General features: G+C 39.2%; 1 protein-coding gene across 3 annotated transcripts in view; it reads left to right on the top strand.

Moving 5' to 3' along the window:
• The first annotated feature begins 268 nt into the window (after window positions 1-268).
• ATF7 (activating transcription factor 7) overlaps window positions 269-19,274 on the top strand; it is a 110,357-nt gene continuing 91,351 nt past the window's right edge. For 2 of the 3 annotated variants that reach the window (XM_079775123.1, XM_079775121.1), the window contains exon 1: window positions 269-384. The gene's annotated coding sequence lies outside the window, so the exon portion shown is untranslated. Of the gene's footprint in view, window positions 385-654; window positions 717-19,274 lie in introns of those variants that run through there. The other variant, XM_079775122.1, reaches the window with a different exon arrangement.

Here is a 19,274-nt window from a genome sequence, read left to right as displayed (position 1 = left end):
CCTAAATATTTACTTCACATTTTGGATCTCCACTACTACAGGCACCTGTAAGGATTCCTTTTTCTTTTCCTTTTCCCCTACGTTTCGTAACCGGACACGTGTGATCTGTGTGTCCCGAACTCGTTCAGCCTCGCTCCCCAGACCTGCCCACTGAAAGTCTGGCCCCTACATTTTCCCGGAGCCCCGCCCCTCGGCCCCTTTCCAACTCAGGCCCTACGGATCTCGCCCTTCCTCCAACCCCCCCCCCCCCATATCTCGCGAGAGATGAGCGCGCCTGGCCGGACGAGAGGAAAGTATCAGCTCCGCTGAGGGGGGGAAGAAGGAGCTGGAGACAGATTGTGGGACCGAGCGCGGGCGGGCGGGAGGCGACGGAGCTGCCAGCGGGTGAGTCCTGTTAACATAAACTAGCCCACGATGTGACGAGAGTCTCTCCTTCAACTCTGATCAGTCCCAGTCTCTCTGGCCGGGGTCTCCCCTCCTAGGCTGTGTTGGACGGGGGCGCTGAGGCGGTGGCCGGGCCCTGTCTGAGGAAGAGGGTGGGGCATGGGCTAACGCTGACCAATAAGAGAAAAGGGAGCTAAGATTGGCGGCGCTGAGCACTAATGGGAGATCGTCTTTACCTTGCGGAGTGCCGCCCCTCTTTCCCTCCTCCCGCCTCCTTCCTTTAGGGGGGGGAAGGCGGGGCCAGAGGCCTGAAGTGTGGGGAGAACTTGGGGGTAAGTAGCCCCGGGGGGCACAGGGCGTGGCAAGAAGTGGGGAGTTGAATCCTGAGGGAATGGAAGTGTAGTAGTGTAGCCTAAGGGAAGGATCATGGAATTGGGGTGGAATGGGAGAAAGGGGAGGGGTGCTAAACTGGCTTCTGAAAGAGTGGGGTTGGGGACTTGGCATTGGAAGAAGCTGGAGGTAATAGGCAGAAGGTAGGGATGAGTAGGTGAAAACATGGCAGTAAGTGAGCCTGGAAAGATAGATAGGGTTTAGTCATTGGAAATGAGAATCATGGCATTTCGATTGAATTATAAAGAAGAATATCAGGGACATGGTATCAGGAAAAGTATAGATTTGGAAAAAATTAGGTGAATGAGTTTAGGAAGACTTACATAGTGGTGGGCTTGGTTGCCAAAAGACTTCACTTTGAGAAGAGTATGGGGGACTGCAGAGGTGAAAGGGAGGTGTTTGAAAAGGAGACGGCTGATATATACAGGTTTTGAATGTAGGTATCAGAAAAAACTTGGGTACGGTTTTAGGGCTTTTGGTGGATATGACATCCAGTCTGGTGATCAGCCTGCAAGAACGCTGGATAGGGTTTGAGAAGGAGAAAAAACACACACACTTTCATCACTTCTACTCTGATTTCCTTTTTCCCTCTCTAACTTTTCCCACATTTAATCTCTTCCTAACTCGGGGATGGGGGCCTGGGACGGAAGCAGTCCAAGTTGGAGTCCCAGAAGGAGTTATATGTTGCTCGAATTGCTTGTTTATGTTCTCTGACGAGGGTGTTTACTACCCAGAGCACCTCCTACCCAAATTCCCATTTAGCTACTTTCCTAACTTTAAAAAGTTTGTTTTCTGCTTAGTGGGTGTTTTAGTATCTCTGAAGGTTGTGTCATAAGTGCAGTTTGTGGGAGTGTGCACAGTTTTGTCGGCAAGCCCACTTATTCCTGTGTTTAAAAACTTTGCAATAGTGTAAGTAATTTCTGTAGAGGCATCAGTCTTTATAGGTTTTCTACGCACAGAGAAATATACTAAACTGAAGTGTGTTTTGTTAAATGTGTCTTACCTACTCATATTCTTTAAGAGTTATTAAATGGGTGGTTGCAGTTTTAATTAGCTTATGTTATATATTTTTAAATGATGTAAATAAAATGGACACATATTTCAGGAAAGTGAAAAATTTCATTTTTTTTCCTTGGTGTCCAGACTCAGAAGCTAAATATATGTCATTATATCTTAGGGCAAGGGTTGGGGAAATCAAACACAATTTGTACTTAAACATGGAGGATGTAAAGTAAGTGGAGACTATTACGAAATGTAACATGTCTGTAAGGAAAGAAACTGAAAAAAAGTTTGGCAGCTATACTAAGTAGTTTTACCAGTTCTTAATTCTGTACAGAATAATGACAATCCTTTGCTCTTTGTTTGATAGTTGTGTATTATTTAATGATGAATTGGACTAATATAGCCAATTAATAACTTCTTTATTATTACATATATTTATCTTTTAGATCCCTTCTCTTCTCCTTTTACTTTTTAAAAAAAAAAAATCTTTTTATTGATTTCAGCGAGGAGAGAGTTAGAAATATCAGTGATGAGAGAGAATCATTGATTGGCTGCCTCCTGCATGGCTCCTACTGGGGATTGAGCCCACAACCTGGGCATGTGCCCTTGACTGGAATTGAACCTGGGACTTTTCAGTCCGAAGGCCTACGCTCTATCCACTGAGCCAAACCAGCTAGGGCGTCTCCTCCCTTTACTTTTGAGAAGCAAATTAATAGCTGAAATACTGTTAAAGCTGTTACGTGAAGAGAAACCAGAGTATGTTGCTTTGTATTAACCTTTGGTTTTCAGCTACCATTTGAAGCTTTTTCTCTTGGCCAGGAAGTCGCCCATACGGCACACTGAGACCAATTGATTACTGATCTTTAGCGTTACTTAACTGAATTTGGTTCCAGTATTTCACATTCAGAACATTACTATTGGACTTTCAGACATTTTCACAGTTTGCCTGACGATAGCACACAAAAATAATCCAACAAAATAGCAAAGCCCCTTGTTTTCGTCTTCTGTCCTAGAATTTGTGATGGCTTTGACTTGGGCACTGTTAAATGCAAGATTTGTTTTTCCCATTTCCCATTAGTGTTAGCAGAAAGTTAGAGAGTGCTCATCTTTAAATTTGTGAATCAAAGGTACCATCCCATGATAGTTTCCGTGTTGTAATTAGTAAGCATTCTTGTTTATTATGGATTTTAAATATTAATGGGTATCATTACTGTATCTCCTTTCTTTTTTCCTCTCCCTGCTTTCAACCCAAAATGGAAATCATTTTTTTTTTTTAAACAAATTCTTAAGCTACTACTTTGCCTCAAGTAAAGTCCCTGGCTCTGTCTGAACACAGCTGCTCTGAAGTTCTCACAAGTTACTGTTTTGTACATGTCAAGACTGAGTTTTTCCTGGGCTGCAGTAGGAGGGAGTCAAAAGGAGGGAGTTACAGCAGCCTCCTATCCACGTCTGATTAGGAGGAGCCTTCTCCTTGGGAGGAAGTTTTGGGTGGAGCAAATAGCACTGCCATATAAATATCTAATAAAGACAACTCTCTTTGTGGGACTAGTTGGCAGGCTGGAGTATAATTGTCCCTTATTCCTTGATAAACTAAAGTTAAGGTGCAGATGTTTCTTTAAGGAAAAAATGCAGTATTCATTTAAAAAGAAGAAGCATTAATTTCTTTTGTGTTGGTTTCTCTGAAAATGGTACTGATTTTAGAGTTCATGAAAAGTTTTCCATTTCTTTAGAAACATGTGAAAGAAAGCAGTTTTAAGTTTCTCATTTTTCAACGTTGCCTTCCTTCCTCTTAACAGGCTTATTTTGGGATCAAGTATATTCATGAAATGTGAAAAGGCATCATATTTGGAATCCCTGAAGCATAGTCCTTTACCTTCCGAATGCTATAAGACAAAGATCCTCACTTCACAGATTCCCTGTTCCATTTTGGAACTCTACTTTTAGAACATTCTGTACATTGTGCTGAAGCTCTTTAATTCTGCCATCTCAAGCTACAATAAACAAACCTAATTCCTTGTCAGCATGGTAGTCCTTCAAATATTTGATGACAGTTATGTCTTGTTAAGGCTTCTATTCCTTAAATGACATTTTTAATAAAGTTCAGGTTCCTTATCAACTTAGTTGCCTAATTTTTTAGGGCTTCTTGTCTAGGTCTGAATATAAACATCTCAGATATCTGATCAATAAAAGTACAGGGGAGAGTATCCTCTTTTTAAAATTGTACTCTATATCTCTATTTTTAAAGCCTAAGATCACATTAATTTGTGTAATTGATTTTTAAAAAAATATATTTTTTTATTGATTTCAGAGAGGAAGGGAGAGGGAGAAAGAGATAGAAACATCAATGATGAGAGAGAATCATTGATTGGCTGCCTTCTGCATGCCCCCTACTGGGGATCAAGCCAGCAACCTGGGCATATGCTCTGACCTGGAATCAAACTGTGACCTCCTGGTTCATAGGTCGATGCTCAACTACTGAACCACACCACCTGCCTGGGTGATTGATTTTTTTTTTTTTGTAACTGATTTTTTAAATGTAATTGAAGACTTTACGTTGATCCCAGTAACTGTCATCTCATTGGTTTTGGTTTATTGTTTTAGCTTGATAATGTTATTTCGCCTCTTGGGCATTCCTCATATTTTTGTATTGATAGATAAATGTGATAAACATGGCTCCTATGGTGTGTGTTTTCTTAATTTATTTTTTATTGTTGACAGTATTACAGATGTCCTAACACCTAAGTTTTTGTTTTAGGTGACTGGTAAAATATATAAGGGTGAAGCAATGCTTTAACATCATACTATCATTAGGTTGATATTAATCCATTAATCAATCTTTTGGATAAAATTCATTTATGAATCCACCTACTGATTTATCATCTAACCTATATTTCTTATGAAGTATGAAGAGTTTCCCTGTTGTAATCTAAAAATATTCTATTTCTGGGCATATACCTGAGCTCCTTGGCTAGAGACCCTGTTAAAAAAAGAAAATGAAGTTAGACATTAGTTACTATTTTGCCATCTTATGCTAATGTTTATAGATCACTGCATTACTTGCCATTTGTTTAAAGCCGCCATCTTAATAATTCATTTTATAATTTTCTTGGTAAACAATATTTCATCAGTCTATAATTTTTGGACTCTACCTTCCCTGCTCCCTATTTTTTTCAAGTATGTTTACCCCCATTTCAAAGACTTGTAGTCCTGCTTCCTTTTTTTAAAAAATATATTTTATTGATTTTTTACAGAGAGGAAGGGAGAGGGATAGAAAGCTAGAAACATCGGTGAGAGAGAAACATCGACCAGCTGCCTCCTGCACATCCCCCACTGGGGATGTGCCTGCAACCAATGTACATGCCCTTGACCGGAATCGAACCTGGGACCCTTCGTTCCGCAGACTGATGCTCTATCCACTGAGCCAAACCGGTTTCGACCTGCTTCCTTTTTTTGTTTAAATTAATATAGAATGATTAACAGTGTATCTTTTGTATGCTTTTTGTCATCAGATGAAATTCTGTTGTAGAAACTATTTTAGGACAAAATGCTATTCCCTGAACATTTTAAGTTACATATTAAAGAATTAAACTATTGTCCACATAACAATTGTATTATAGTTTTCCATAATGTTGACATCTCCAATTTAGACCTAACTTTTCATTTTTTGTTTGGAATAAAAACTTGTACCACCTGTAAAAAATACACATATACACACACATGTAATTGCCATTTATAATTATAATTTACTAGAGGCCCATTGCACAAAGATTCGTGCAATAGGCCTTCCTTTCCCTGGCTGCCGGCACCAGTTTTCCTCCAGCACCCGGGATCCAGGCCTTCACTCCGGCTGCAGTGGAGAAGCCAAGCCTCTTTAGTCTTCAGTCTTTGCTCCACGCCTGCGTATGCAAATTAACCCGCTGTCTTTGTTGGGTTAATTTGCATATTTGCTCCTGATTGGCTGGTGGGTGTCACGGAGGTATGGTCAATTCGCATATTTCTCTTTTATTGGTGTGGTGGTCTGTATTTGTCACTCTATGTGCTGTAGGTGAAATGGTACTACAAATAAGATAGTACATCAGAAGACATCTCTAAGGACTAAGACTTTATGTTGGCAGCCAACAACTTTTCTATGTGTTAATTTTAGACCTGATAGTTGAATTTATGTTTGAGCAATTTAGCTGATAAATGCATTGTTAAAGCACCTTCCTCTTTGGGGGCTTTAGTTTTTACTTTCGTCTTTAGAAAATTGCAAATTGTGAGTGTAAATGTTCATGTGGAATAAAGTAACATGCTGTTAGGGAATGCTTTACATTTTCTTTTGATACTTTCTATCCATCTGAGATTGTTCAGTTATGAATTCTCCTGGAAAAGTAGAGGGATGGACATGATGACCTCTCAAGGTCCTTTCCAGTCCAAACATTCATAAATAGAGCTCATCTCAGGGAACTTACTATTGAAGAATCAGGAAGAAAAATGGACTGTAAAGAAAATAAAATTAAAATGGTTCTACTGACCCAGTGGGAATGGATAAACAAAAAGTAAGGAACATAAATAGTAATAAATAATAACTCTTAAGCCAAAAAAAAAAATCAACACCACCAACAACAAATATTTCGCATTGGACATTTCATGTCTTCAAATATTTTATCATGACATTTTCTCTTCAGAATTTCCCTGGTGGACACTTTCTGTTAAAAGAGTGTTGTTTTTCTGTTAAATCATAGTATTTGGCTTCCTTTCCTTCACTTGTTTGTCCTTTTGTTTAGAAACTTTTAAAATCTGAATATACTCACTGTCTGTATGTAATGAAGCAAAATTCAGTTCAGTTTGAAAGTAAAGATACTGTATGGCTTCTTTGGAAAGGAAGGATGAAGTGTTACAATTCAGGAAAGGTTGTATGAAAAGATAAATTTAACTAATTTCTAAAACTTTGTAGGCAGACATCTAGGAAAGAGTCCCAACTAAATCAAAGGTGAGTTACTGCATTAGTCTTATGCGGAATATAAGGACACTTATTAGGAAACAAAACTCATTACAAACACATGAATTAACTTTGTTAGTTTTTTTTCATCTTTGGGTAATTTTAATCCTAAGTATTCTCATGCATTTCAAACCCAACTGTGCAAATAGTTTCTCTTTTCTATTCAATACTGCACTTATCCTTAGTAAATATCAATTTATGAAAGTAACAGGAAGCAATATTTAGCTTAAAAAGTCACTTTTGAGCTTGTGGCTTGGGCCTCAGTGGGAACAGTACTGTTTCATCATAGTCCTACCTCAAAAAAATCCAACTTGCTTTCTTTGAGTAGAATTACTCTTACTAATATCTTATTATATGATACTAGAGACCTGTTGCACGATATTCGTGCAAGAATAGGCCTTCCTTTCCCTGGCTTCACTCCCAGCTGCCCGGGAGCCAGCAAGTTCCTGCTCTCCGGCCGCCCGGGAGCCGGCACATCCCCGCTCCTACCAGGAGCCAGCAAGTCCCCGCTCCCCTGCTGCCCAGGAGCCGGCAAGTCCCCGCTCCCAGGCCACCTGGAGCCGGCAAGTCCCCGCTCCCAGGCCACCCGGAGCCGGCAAGTCCTCACTTCTGTCTGGAGCACCACTCCAGTAGCTCCCTCCACCGCCCTCTTCCTCTCATAGCAGGCTTCACTCTGCTCCACTCCTGCATATGCAAATTAACCTCCATCTTTGTTGGGTTAATTTGCATACTCACTCTGATTGGCTGTGGGTGTAGCGGAGTGATGGTTAATTTGCATGTTTCTCTTTTATTAGGTAAGATAGTGCTTCTTTCTGACATAGTGGACAAAGGAATCTTATATGCTAAATTAGCCAAATTTTATTTGGGGGTTAAAATTCATACAGTAGAAAAATTACTTTTTTTTTTCAGATTAAAAATAGAGCATAACCATTCTTTTTGAAACAGGAATAAGCCTGACTATATTATAAAAAGAGGATGATTTCTTGAATATAACATATAATTGCTATAAATGATTCGTGTTGGCATCAACTTTCTTGCCACTAGTATTTATTTAAGCTTTATCAAACTTGAGTAACACCATGTTGGTTTTCTTTAGCATGGTATTTCTGGTACTAACATGTCTCTTCTAGCGCTATTTTCTTTTTTATATTTTTAAATTTATTTTAGAGAGAGAGAGGGGGGAAAAAAACGTTGATGTGAGAAACATCGATCTGCTGCCTCCTGCATCCCTCCCCTATTGGGGATCAAACCCACAACCCAGGCATGTGCTTTGACCAGGAATGAAACTGGTGACCTTTTTTTTTTGGTGCATGGGACAATGTTCAACCAAATGAGCCACATCATCCAGGGCTAGCACCATTTTCTTTCTTTTTGTTTAAGTTTTTTTTGTTGTTGCTGTTAATCCTCACCCAAGGATATATTTTCCATTTATTTTTAGAGAGAGTGGAAGGAAGGGAGTGGGGGGGAGAGAGAGCGTGATAGAGAAACATTGATGTGAGAGAGAGACACACACATCCATTGGTTACCTCTTACACGTGCCCTGACTGGGCCAGGGATTGAACTTGCAAACCAGGTACATACCCTTGATTGGGAATTGAACCCATGACCCTTTGGTGTGTGGGCCGAAGCTCTAACCATTGAGCCACACTGGCCAGGGCTTAAAAAAAATTTTTGGTCAAGCAGTAGTTTGCTAATATTCATGCATCTGTGTTTGGGACTGTTGAAAGTTAATCAGTGAGCATTGGAATACCCAAAATAGATCACTGTGTTGCCAGTATGTGGGCAGTCTTAGAAAAGATTTTGTTAAATTGATTTTAGAGAGAGAGGAAGGGAAAGGGAGAGAAACATTGATATGAGAGAGAAGCATCAATCAGCTGCCTCCTGCACACTCCCTACTGGGGATCCAGCCCACAACCTGGGCTTGTGCCCTGACCAGGAATTGAATCAGCAACCTTTTGGTGCATGGATGACACCCAACCAACTGAGCCACACTGGCCAGGGCAAGTCCATGAAGATTTCTAACCTATCCTTAAAGATTAGTATTTTAAGGTTGATTAGTATTCGTTTATTGCTTTAGGGATCCTACTTTATCTGAAAATGAATAGGAAAAAACTGAAACACAACATTAGATTTTGACAGCTTACCAATATCCAGGAATTTTTCTGTTTTTAAAATGCATATTGAGGCCAAACATAGGTATAATGTTCTCTATTTATTTCTAACTCTGCTTCCTGCTATCACTTTAGCAAGTGGTTGCTTCTTTGTTTTTGCTTTATTAACTTTTCTGAGGATAGTTCAAAAATAGTTCCTTGAATCCTCCAAAAGCCTAGAGAGATAAAAACTTCTACTCAAGTAGTTGGCTTGTATGAAGCTGCTTCCAGAGATAGGTTCTAAACTTTGGCCATGTGTTGCCTATGACTCAGCCTAATTCTTACTTCCATCTGCTTTTTGTCATTTGCTACAAAACTATTTGGTCTAGTTAATCTGGGTCCTTTCTTTGAAACCTGTTTCTGCATGTCTGAGCCTGAAATTAAAAATTAATTTCAACCTGCTCTTTGATTGATCAATCCAGGGTGGTACTCTACTGTTTATGTATTTCTTAAAGCAGTGGGTTTCCAACTGCTTTTGGTTTTAGAATCCACTCTTTTTTCTTCTTCAAAATTAATTGAGGACTCAAAAGAATTTTTGTTTACCTTGGTTATATCTATTGATATTTAGTATATCAGAAATTAAAATGGAAAAATTTTAAAAATAGATATTTTAAAATAACAACATAAATAACAGTAGTTTCCAAAAGATTTTAAAAAATATATATGTTTTTATTGATTTCAGAGAGGAAGGGAGAGAGAGAGAGAAACATCCATGATGAGAGAGAATCACGAATCAGCTGCCTCCTGCATGCCCCACACTGGGGATTGAGCCCGCAACCCAGGCATGTGCCCCTGACCGGGAATCAAACCTGTGACCTCCTGGTTCCTAGGTCCACACTCAACCGCTGAGCCACGCTGGCCAGGCAGTTTCCAAAAGATTTAAGGGAAGAGCTTTAAATCTCTTTAATGTCTGACTTAATAGAAAACAGCAGGATTCTCATATCTGCTTCTGCATTCAATTTGTTACGATATGTTGTTTTGATTGAAGTACATGAAGAAACCGTGGGTTCAGACAGATGTGTAATAGGAAAAGAAAAGATTCTTTTTCAGATAATTATAGATAGTCTTTATTCTTTGATACTACACCAAAATTTGAAAAGTGATAGTTTGTTAAAGGTTAGATGTGTAAAATCAAAAACTATATCTGTGAACTTTTGTTACTCTGTTACAGTAAAATGCATTGGACATGCCTGGGTTGTGGCTCAGTCCCCAGTAGGGGATGTGCAGGAGGCAGCCAGTCAATGATTCTCTCTCATCATTGATGTTTCTCTCTCTCTCTCCCTCTCTTTCCTCCCTGAGATCAATAAAAATATATAAAATGTATTGGGCCCAGCAGATGTGGCTCAGTTGATTGAGCATGGACCCATGCACCAAGAGGTCACAGGTTTGATTCTCAGTCAGGGCACATGCCTGGGTTGCAGATTTGATCCCCAGTAGGGGGATCGGCCGTGCAGGAGGCAGCCGATTGATGTTTTTATCTCTCCCTTCCTCTCTTTCTAAAATCAACAACAACAACAGTAATAATAAAACATATTTAAAATGCATTGGCCTGCCTTGCCCTTTAAGTGGATCTTTAGCCATGTACGATTTAAACACCCATGAACACTCTGAAAAGGATCAATAGGGATCCCTGGAGCTCACTTTGAGAACTATATTATCGTACCTAACTGGAAAAATACAGCTACTTACCATATAGAAGGGATATAAGCTCTCCATTTTAGTGCTTCTCAAAAGGTGTCAGAATTACCCAAGGTGGTAATTCTTGGAAGCCAAAGCCAAGTGAATACAGGAGGCCTAGGAATCTGTTTTTTAATGAGGTGCTAGGTGAATATGCTAAATATTCAGAACTAGGGTTAATTTTTAAAAAACATCTTTATTTTTTAAAATATATTTTTATTGATTTCAGAGAGGAAGAGAGAGATAGAAACATCAGTGATGAGAGAGAATCATTGATTAGCTGCCATCTGCACTTTCCTCATTGGGGATTGAGCTTGCAACCTGGGCATGTACCCTTGACTGGAATTGAACTGGGGACCCTTCAGTCCACAGGCCGATGCTCTAGCCACTGAGCCAAACCGGCCAGGGCTAGGGTTAATTTAAATTAACCATATTTTAAGAAAACCTAATTTCGAAATTTTCTAAATTTTGAAAAATAAAATAAAAATAATTTAGTACTTGTCACATTATAAAAGTCCTTATTGCCCAACCAGTGTGGCTCAGTGGTTGAGCGTTGACCTGTGAACCAGGAGGTAATGGTTCTATTCCCGGTCAGGGCTCATGCTGGGTTGCTGGCTCCATCCCCAGTAGGGGGTGTGCAAGAAGCAGCCCATCAATGATTTTCTCTCATCATTGATGTTCCTATCTCTTTCTTCCTCTCCCTTCCTCTCTGAAATCAATTTAAAAAAATTTTTTTAAATAAATAAAAATCCTTAACAGAATATACACTCTTAACATTTGTCATACTTGGGATATCTTAATTAACCATGTATTTCAATTAATAACAATATAAATACCAGTAGTTGGCAACTAAGGCCAGATAGTAAATATGTTAGGCTGAGGTCCCTGTTTAAAACTACGAAACTCTGCTACTGTAGCACAAAAGTAGTCATAGACAGCATGCAAAAAATAAGTGGGGCTGTGTTCCCATAAAATTGTATTTATGAAAACTAAAATTTGAATTTCATACAATTTTCACATGTCACAAATTATTCTTTTGATTAATCATTTAAAAGTGTAAAAACCATTCTTAGCTTGTGGGCCATACACAAACATGTCACCAACGAGATTTGGGCTATGGGGTAAAGATTGCCAATCCTTTATTTAGACTATAACTGGATTATTAATTTTCCAGTTATAGTCTAAATCAGCGGTCGCCAACCTTTCGGACCTCACAGACCACCAGTGGTCCGCAGACCACTGGTTGGCAACTGCTGGTCTAAATAAAGGGAGTCAACCTATCAATGTTTTTCAATGTTTATTATAGTGAAATATACTTAATTTTAAAACTATGGACATTATTTCATTTTCCTAGGCAAATAATACTCCAAGAACTTGTAGTCCCTCAAACTAATGTTTCTGGACATTTATTTATATTATAAACATAAAGGAGACACCTGTTGTATGTAAACTTTTGGAAATACACAATTCAGCTGTCAGTCTACAATATGCAAATTGTCATCCAACTTTAAAGAGTTATAAAAAGATGTGGTGTCCATTTTTATATCTTACTTGGGGTATGTGAGAACAGGTAATTTAGGGTTCAGGCCAACCTCAACTTCTTGACACATCTTTTGCCTATGTTTTTTGTAGCTCTCTGCCTCAGTTTTCAAGTTAGCAAAGTGCTTTAGAAAAACCCTGATATAAAACAATAAGGCTAATTAGTATAAGGTTACAGTAATATATATGCTTTCTGTATAATGCTTTTGGGGCCATTGATTTACCTACTAGCAAACTGTTGTTATGCTAAACAAAACAGTGGAAAATGGACCCAGAATTTAGGAACAAAGACTTCAATTCCTAATAATCAAGTCCTAGTAAAACATGAGCTTTCTTTGTTTTCTGGGAGTTCACATAACCTGCATTATGGTCTAACAGTTCTTATGTTTACTGGAATCTTCCTTAAGTCAGTTTTTTGTGTGTGTTTTTTTAATATATTGATTTCAGAGAGGAAGGGTGAGAGAGTTAGAAACATCAATGATGAGAGAGAATCATTGATTGGCTGCCTTCTGCACGCCCCACACTGGGGATCGAGCCCACAACCTGGGCATGTGCCCTTGACCTGAATCGAACCCGGGATCCTTCAGTCCGCATGCTCTATTCACTGAGCCAAACCAGCTAGGGCAGTTTCAGTCAGTTTTCTAGCAGCACTGAGTATTCTATGGTGAATAAAATGTTTAGTCTGCCAAGGTATAGAGATAGTGTTTGTACTCTGCTTAGCAGCAGCTAAATTATCTTAGACTTTGAAACTTGGTCTCCAAAGTTGTGTTCTTGGAAGAGATTTGTTTGTGTATAATTTCTTTTTAATATCATAAGGTAATGGAGCCCATAGAACTTTGATTGGGTGCTTGTCTAAATTTTTTAGGTTATTTATAGCTGAGCTGAAAGGCATTCAGTACCTGGTAAGCTTGGTAATCAGCTTGCTTTATTCCCGTTGTGATAGATGGTTGAAGAAATTTCTGTGTTTGTAAGTAATACTCGTTGTTAGGGAGCATTCATGGGATTCTGAAAATGGGTCCTTGAAGGCAACAAAGGAGGAATTATCTTGAATTGCTTGATTTACCTTGTGTATCGATATGTTTAAATTTCCACCATGTCTATTTCTATATGAAGCTATTCCCTTATAATTTTAGAAAGTTTTTTTTTTGTAGTCAATTTTGAACTTAATTTGTCATTTGGTTCTGTTACTTTGTAATAGAGAATGAACAACTTTGTATGATTTGTAAATATACTGTTTAGTGCTTTGAAATAGTCCAGCAGAACCCTGGCCAGTATGTGTTGGTTGGAGTGTCCCCCATGTATACCAAGAGGCGGTGGTTCGATTGGGGCCAGGGCACATTCCCAGGTTGCACATGCCCTGGTGGGGGGCATGGTTGGGGTGCCTTCAGGGTACAAATGGGAGTCAACCTATCAATGTTTTTCTTTTTCATTATGTTTCTCTTTCTCTCAAAACAACAACAACAACAACAAAACAATTAAAAATGTTATTTAAAATAGTGTAGCAGATATGGGCCTTTTAAAAAAGCATATAGACATATTTTTTTAAGTCATGCAGATTGACATTCTTTTTTTTTTTAAAATATTTTATTGATTTTTTACAGAGAGGAAGGGAGAGGGATAGAGAGCTAGAAACATCGATGAGAGAGAAACATCGACCAGCTGCCTCCTGCACACCCCATACCGGGGATGTGCCCGCAACCAATGTACATGCCCTTGACCGGAATCGAACCTGGGACCTTTCAGTCCGCAGACCGACGCTCTATCCACCGAGCCAAACCGGTTTTGGCTGACATTCTTTTTTATTATTAGATTACATTATAATTTTTAAAATTTATTAAAAGCAGCCTGTGATTATTGTAGAGACTTTGTAAGATACTGAAGTACAAAGAAGAAAATAAAGTAATCTGGAATACCATTACCCATTCATAACCATTATTAACATTTGATATTAGTGTTCTCTTTTTCAATGTTTATTATTTTGTTTGCTCTTTTATAGATTTGAAGTTATGGTGCATATGTAATATTATATCCTGCTTTCCGCTCACTTAGTGTATAACATTTTCTAATGTCATTAAATAGCTCTCAGAAACATTCTTAACTTAAATATAGTCTGTTGTAAGGGAGTATCCTAATTTATATTTATCCCTTCTTAAACATTTAATTTAATTTCTGTTTTATTTTTGTTATAAATATGGCTATGATGAACATTTTAATATATAAATAGTCTATGTTTCTGGTTTTAGCTTCAGAATAAAGTCCTGAAAGAAGAATGATTTGTTCAAAGGATATGAGGCATTTTAAGACACTTAATATAAATATTGCCAGATTGCTTCCTAGAATTATTGTCCCAATTTGTACTCCCAAAAGTCGTATATTAAGCTGCCCTTTCTGCTGCATCCTTAGTTAGCATTTTTTATACTTGAAAATATAGTTTAACAACTCTGGACTAGGTTTTGTTTTCAAGGGGCAATTAAGAGTTAACTTGACAGATACCTTCTCCCCATTTTTAACATTCTAACCAAAAACTATAGAGCTTTCTCTGTGATTTTTGTGGTTTTTTTTAATTTAATAAATTTTTATTGTTCAGATTATTACAATTGTTCCTCTTTCCCCCCCCCCCCATAGCTCCCCTCCACCCGGTTCCCACCCCATCCTCTGCCCTTACCTCCCCCCCACTGTCGTCATCCATAGGTGTATGATTTTTGTCCAGTATCTTCCCACACCCCCCACACCCCTTTCTCCCTGAGAATTGTCAGTCCACTCCGATTCTATGCCCCTGATTTTATTATATTCACCAGTTTATTCTGTTAGTAGATTTTTTATTCACTTGATTTTTAGATTCACTTGTTGATAGATATGTATTTGTTGTTCATAATTTTTATCTTTACCTTTTTCTTCTTCTTCCTCTTCTTAAAGAATACCTTTCAGCATTTCATATAATACTGGTTTGGTGGTGAGGAACTCCTTTAGCTTTTTCTGATCTGTGAAGCTCTTTATCTGACCTTCAATTCTAAATGATAGCTTTGCTGGATAGAGTAATCTTGGTTGTAGGTTCTTGCTATTCATCACTTTGAATATTTCTTACCACTCCCGTCTGGCCTTCATAGTTTCTGTTGAGAAATCAGCTGACAATCGTATGGGTGCTCCCTTGTAGGTAATTAACTGTTTTTCTCTCTCTTTTTAAAAAAATATATTTTTATTGATTTCAGAGAGGAAGGAAGAGGGAGAGAGAGATAGAAACATCAATGATGAGAGAGAGTCATTAATTGGCTGCCTCCTGCATGACCCCACTAGGGGTCGAGCCCACAACCCGGGCATGTGCCCTTGACTGGAATCGAACCTGGGACCCTTCAGTCCGCAGACCGATGCTCTATCCACTGAGCCAAACCAGGTAGGGCTAACTGTTTTTCTCTTGCTGCTTTTAATGTTCTCTCTTTGTCTTTTGCTCTTGGCATTTTAATTATGATGTGTCTTGGTGTGGTCCTCTTTGGATTCCTTTTGTTTGGGGTTCTGTGCGCTTCCTGGACTTGTAAGTCTATTTCTTTCACCATGTGGGGGAAGTTTTCGGTCATTATTTCTTCAAATAGATTTTCAGTATCTTGCTCTCTCCTTCTGGCACCCCCATAATTTGAATGTTGGTACGCTTGAGGTTGTCCCAGAGGCTCCTTACACTATCTTCATATTTTTGGATTCTTTTTTCTTTTTGCTTTTCTGGTTGAGTGTTTTTTGCTTCTTTGTATTTCAAATCTTTGACTTGATTCTTGCGGTCCTCTAGTCTGCTGTTAGGTCTCTGTATAATATTTTTTATTTCAGTCAGTGTATGTTTAATTTCTAGTTGGTCTTTTTTCATATCCTCGAGGGTCTCATTGAATTTATTGGCCTTTTCTAGGAAATTCTTGAAAAACCTTATAACCGTGGTTTTGAACTCTATATCCAGTCGTTTGCTTTCCTCCATTTCTTTTATTTGTGATATGTTTCTTTGTCTCTGCATTTTCGCTGCTTCCCTGAGTTGGTAGAGTAGCTTTGTGTGCTAGGTGTCCTATATGGCCCAGTGGCTAAGCCTCCCTAATTACCTGAGGTGGACACTCTTGGTGCACCCCTTTGTGGGCTGTGTGCACAGCCTTGTTGTAGTTAAGTCTTGATTGTTGTTGGTATCACTGGGAGGAATTGACCTCCAGGCCAATTGGCTGTGAGGATCAGCTGTGTCTATGCTGGGAGAACTTCTGTGCTGGAGACACCCTTATGAGACAAGACTTACAGAATTACAAAAGCCTCTGTGCTCAGCTTGGATGGGGCGGAGTCTCATGGTGGAGCAGACAGCCTTGGCTTCCCATCAGCCCTGCCCTATGAGGCCTCTGGGTCTCAGTGTCCCTTGGTAATCGCCGCAAGCACCTCTGAGAGAAAGCCGCCCTTGAGTTTCGCCCGCTGCCAGACAGTCCAGATTCCTCCCGAATGAGTCTGGGTTCCCAGAGTCTCGCCCAGAACTGGAGTTCAGCGCAGTCAGGAACTTCCGTCTCCCTCCCACTTGAGAAAGCCAGCCGCGCACTCAGCCACCAGTCCTCTCCGCGCACGCGTCTTTATACCTCAGCCTTTTGCAGCTCCTCTGAGTCTCCGTGTGCTTTTCTCTTTCCTTCTAGTTGTAGAATTTCCACTCAGCCAGCTTTCCTGTGGTTCTGGATGATGTCCATTTTGTCTTTTAGTTGTAGTTTTGAAATTGTTGTGCGAGGCAGCAGTTTAGGTGTTTACCTATGCCGCCATCTTGGTTTCTCGGTGGTTTTTGTATTTTAAGAAAAGCACAGAATTGGTTGAATATAGTCACATAAAATGCCTTAGTTACAAAGTAGTTGTAAGTATATGTTTAAAATGTCTTCTCTGTGAATAGCTTTAAATACATAAATACCTGCATAGCAATTGTTTTGTGGTCCCAACAGCTTTCTGCAAAAACTCAAAAGTATACTTGAGCAAAGTATACTTGAATATCACCGTTAGATTAAATAAATAAATATTTATTGAACATCAACTGTGTTGTAAGAGGAAAGGCTTCCAGGAGTTTTAACCTAGATTTCTGTATTCTATCCCATTCCCCTTTGGTTACAAATAATATAGCCATTTCCTTTTTATTCATAAACAAAGTAGTCCACTTCTAGTCACTGACATCACTATTTCATTTCTTTCATAGAATTATTTGTTATTAATCTAAAATTATTTTGTTTATTGGCTTAATATTTGTTTTTTCCTTTTACACCATAAGCACTATGAGGGTAGAAACCTTGTCTGTCTCATTCACTGTTGAATTCTGGGGCCTAGAGCATCTGGCATGCACTGAAGAAAATATTTAGTGAATTAGTGAATTTTAAGTTGAGTAAATTTACTTTTTGGCCTAAAAAGTAAATTGTGGTTATTAGTTTCAAACTTTTTCCTTGTCAGATCTTTTACCAAGACTGTTAACCCCTCTTTTTTGTGCTCTAGTCTATACTCTAGATTTGCTAGCAAAACAATTTGATGAATGACTACAGAGAATAGGTGAAATAGCAAGGGGTCTAATATGTACACTGATCACCTCTGACTAATTGAACTTATAAATTAAGCCATCATTCTTACTACTTACCTGACATCTTTCCTGTCAGATGACAACGATTCTTTGCCTGTCCAAATTTTTTTTTCTTTTTTCTTTTCTTTTTTATGCCTGTCCAAATTTTAATGAGGCTCTTGAATCTTCTTTTAGGCCCATCTATGTATGCACTTTCTTGTAAAATCCATTGGTTTCCTTTGTTTGTTTTTTAAGTATATTTTTATTGATTTCAGAGAGGAAGGGAGAAGGAAAGATAGAAACATCAGTGATGAGAATCACTGATCGGCTGCCTCCTGCACGCCCCCTACTGGGGATTGAGCTCACAACCTGGGCATGTGCTCTTGACTGGAATGGAACCTTCAGTCCACAGGCCGAGGCTCTATCCACTGAGCCAAACCGGCTAGGGAGTAAAATCCAGTTTTGGTAAGAACTGCCCCCTCCACCCCGATATCTGATCACCCTCAGATCTGATCAGGTTCTTCATCCTCCACCACCCACCAGGTGATGTCTGATCAGTTTGGCCTGTCTTCAGCAAGAATCCTGTTAGGTCAATTTAGCCAGAATCTCCCTTCTCCTCTTAGTAATTTTCTACCCACCGACCCCTCACCCTGGTGCTTGGCTATGCATTCCCACTTGCCCATGCTATATTTGGAATTGAGCCCAGTTCTTATACTGGGCTCAATTCCAAATTGCAATATTCCTGAATAAAATCTGTTTTACCATGTTACTATCCAGCTCTGGTTTTCTTTGACATAGATGAGTGATTTTTTGTTTTGTTTTTGCAGAGGTCTATTGTCTTTTTATTTTTATATCCACTTTCCCTTGCACTTAGTAGTTCCTTAGTAATGTTTTCTGAATGAATGAGTGATAGCTAGTGTGAACCCCTTCTAGATTTTCATGAATCTTTGATATTTATAGTACATGTGCCCTTCTCATTTTTTGTACCTAGCAACAGCTGCTTTTTGTTATTAGGAACCTAAGAACAGACCCTTGGGTGTGTTCATATATGGCTTTTATTCCTTACTGAAAGTTGGGCCATCTTATTAACATTAGTTGATTACTAAAGAAATAATCACATTATAACCAGGTCCAGAGAACAGATTCCATTTTTTTAAATTCATTTTATTGTTGTATTTTTTTATTATTTTTTAATCCTCACCCAAGGATATTTTTCCATTGATTTTTAGAGAGAATGGAAGAGAGAGGAAAAGACAGAGAAATATTGATGTGAGAGAAACACATCGATTGGTTGCCTTCTGTACAAGTCCCAACCAGGGCTCGACCAGGGGCCCGGGCCAGGGAGAAGCCTGCAACCAAGATACATGCCCTTGAATCGAACCTGGGACCCTTCAGTCCTCAGGCTGATGCTGTATCCATTGAGCCAAACCGGCTAGGGCTCCATATTTATTTTATTTTAAAAACTAGAGGCCTCATGCACGTGTAGGGTCCCCTAGGCCTAACCTGCCATCCTGGTGCCGGAGCGGACAGGCACCCAGCTCCCACGCTTTCGCTTTCGATCGCGGGGGAGCTGGGTGCCTGTCCGCTGGTGCACCAGGCCTTTCAGAAGCCTCGAGCTCAG

The sequence above is a fragment of the Cnephaeus nilssonii genome, assembly GCF_951640355.1.
Source record: "Cnephaeus nilssonii genome assembly, chromosome: 6".
Classification (NCBI taxonomy): Eukaryota; Metazoa; Chordata; class Mammalia; order Chiroptera; family Vespertilionidae; genus Cnephaeus; species Cnephaeus nilssonii.
This window is presented reverse-complemented; position numbering and strand designations above follow the sequence as displayed.